This window comes from Sminthopsis crassicaudata, chromosome 2 (assembly GCF_048593235.1).
Source record: "Sminthopsis crassicaudata isolate SCR6 chromosome 2, ASM4859323v1, whole genome shotgun sequence".
Classification (NCBI taxonomy): domain Eukaryota; kingdom Metazoa; phylum Chordata; class Mammalia; order Dasyuromorphia; family Dasyuridae; genus Sminthopsis; species Sminthopsis crassicaudata.
This window is the reverse complement of record NC_133618.1, coordinates 8,208,121-8,211,136: the sequence shown is the minus strand read 5'-3', so window position 1 is coordinate 8,211,136 and position 3,016 is coordinate 8,208,121. Positions and strand designations below refer to the sequence as shown.

Below are 3,016 nucleotides of genomic sequence, written 5' to 3'. Positions count from 1 at the left end.
ACTGAGTCTTAAATGAACTATCAGGTTCTTAGAAGTTGATATGAGGTTCTAGGTTTTCAGTACACTATTCTTTCCTGGTTCTTCCTCTATTTCTTTAAATTCTTCTTTTCAGTTCACTTTGCTGTATCACCATCAAGGTCATCTGTAAGGGGCCTTTAAATGGGTGCCACAGCAAATCGGGAGATTGAGTGGTCCAGAAGTAATTTCTGTGGATATTAGGACTGCCCTTGGGCGGGATCCTGGCCACATTGAGATAGCTTCGTAATGGGTGACTCTCTCGCTGATTGGCTGTGTGTGTGACCTCACAGGCCCTAGTAAGCCCACTGCAGGCAGCAGGCGCTCTCTTTAACCTGGCGTTCTTCACCCTGGCTTCCCAGCCTGGGTGGCCAAGCCAAGATGGATAGCCAAAAGAGGTAAGGGTTTTGGTAGTGAACACGTGGGTCTTCTGACCAGGTGTTCACTCGGGAACCAACAAGTCAGGGCATCAGTCAGGGCATTATGTGAGTAGGTATAATAAAGGCTTTTAAGATTACACGTGGCTGTTCTTGAGTGCGCTACCGGTTATTAAGCTATAGATTCAAGAGATTGTGGCCAGAGACCTTTGAAGGCCTCAGAGGAGGCAAGCCGGGTAGAGCTCACACTGCAAAGGACAGTGGTCAAAGGTACTCTGGTGGGTCTAGGACAGACTAGTAATTGTAACTGCCAGGAGAGCACGTTACAGTCATCCCCTTTAAATATAAGGTATCACATAGGGCTCTGTCTCTTGCCCTCTCTATTTATCTTTCTATACTATTTCACTTTATTATTTCATTAGCTCCCATATGTTTAATTGCTAAGGTTTCTCTGATCTACCTATTCTGACCTAAATCCAGTTTCACATTATCAACTGCCTTTCAAATGTTTAATATATATCCAATTTGAGACAACAGAAATTTAAAATGCCCCAAATTGAACTCATAATTTTTCCTCTTAATTACCCTCACATTTCAATTTTAACTTTTCTATTACTGTGGAGGAGTTGCCTCCATCAACTCTTTACTATCTCTCGCCTTTGTATATCCAACCTGTTGCCAAGCTTTCAATTTCATCTTTTATTTGTTATTGCAAGTAAGAAAATATTTTATTGGGGGGTGGTCAGAAAAGAGAAAGGTACAAAAGATGTGCTTTTTATCCTGGATGTCTTCTAGAATTTCTCACTTTCATCTTCACCCTCTGTAGAGTCTGTGCCTACTTCTTCATAACTTTTTGCCAGTGCATCCAAATCTTTCCAAACTTTCCTCCATGCCTTCACTCATATGCTGGTGCCTGGCATACAAAAGCTCCAATGTATGATCTAGATAGTCTTATGCTTTGGCAGTGGTGTTGTGTTAGTGAGCATGCATACTATTTGTTATATTTTAATCAGGTCTGCACCTATATCACAGTTGGGAGCTGGTCATTGATCCCAACCTGCAAGCCAGTAGGACACCAGTCTACATACTGAATAGTTCTCTTAGTCTTGATTGTAGCAATGGTGGTAGTGAAACCTTTCAGTTCCACATCATTTGGGTACAGTATATCATGTATTTTCCATGATGTAGATCATACTTTATTATCAAAATTGTGGCATCCAAATAGATAATTGAGATTCACTTATAGAGAGTTGCTGCTGATATATGTTTGTCAGCAGAGACAATTGGCTAATAGGTAATAAGAAGGAAATACATTCAAAGATGAGGCACCAGATTGCTCTAAAATTCTCTAAGGTCTACATTGAGAGTTCAAAGAGTCAGTAATGCTAGAATCAAATGGCCAATGAACTGGTTGAAGCTTAATGTCCAGATTCCAGCAATAGATGTCATAGATTGCTTCATGGTGCATCATGGAGGCATAGTCTAAATGCTAAGTATTGTGTAAGTAGTTAGGCCGGAAATATAGAGTTCTATTACAATCATAGAACCTGGAGGGCTGGGTAGATGGCAAACTCCAGCTTGAATTTCTTGCCATAGTTAAGAGAAAGCACCTCCATCAGCAGAGAAGTGAAACCTGAACCTTTGGAATCCCTAAAGCTGTGAAGTAGCAGGAATTTCTGTAACCCTGGGCATCGACCCAATATTTCTCAGTTGCACTCCAATATGAGGCTGATTATTTCCTTCCTAACAGTATAATGACCCCCGTCATTGTTATTAGCATCATTTTACTTGCCAGAGATCAGCTGTTCTGAATGGAATAGTTATCTCTAGATGCTAATCCAAATCTCATCCATTATAGCAGGCTTCAAGTCTACAAAGATTGCTCTGGGGACATACGTGCCAGCTCCAGTATCACTGAAGACGTCATTGAAGGACTCATCATCACCATCACTCCAATGTTCTGTCAGTGGACATAGTTCCATTAGTTTGAAGATCATGCTCTATGAAACATAATTCCCAGCAGATGTTGCCCATCTGTTCTCCAACCTGGCCAAAATGGATAAAGATGTATTTATGCATGTTTGTTCCAATGTGTGAAGATGAGAGGGTGTTGTTGACAAGCAGACTACAGGTCTCAGTCAACAAGGCAAATCCCTTTCAATATCACTTTTCAAGATCTCTAATATACTTCTTGTTCTCTCCTCTGATTATACTATCATTCTATTGTAAATCCTTATCATCTGCTACCTGGATTATGATGACAGCCAGCTAGTGGTACTGTTTGCTTCAGCTGTCTCCCCATTGCAGTCTAGTTTCCATTTAGCTGCCAAAGTGATTTCCTCAAATATATGGTCTACTACGTCTCAAACACTCACTCATGTAACCCACTAAACTCCAGTGGCTCCCCAATGGCTCCAAGATGAAATTTAAAATCCTCTGCTTGACCTTCAAAGTCCTTCATGACCTAGCCTCCTCTCACCTTTTAATCTTCTTAAACATTACCCAACCCCAGTACACTTCAGAATTCCATAGTGCTAGCTTCCTTGCCATTCCTTAATCAAGACACTCTTATCTTCTGGTTCCAGGCATTCTCTCTGGCTGTCCCTTGCTGTAGAAAGTTCTCT

The 3,016-nt window shown here is 41.1% G+C and overlaps 1 pseudogene; it reads right to left on the bottom strand.

Annotated features, from left to right (window-relative positions):
* Window positions 1-1,183: 1,183 nt before the first annotated feature.
* LOC141553099 (tubulin alpha-1C chain pseudogene) lies at window positions 1,184-2,471 on the bottom strand (annotated as a pseudogene).
* Window positions 2,472-3,016: the final 545 nt, after the last annotated feature.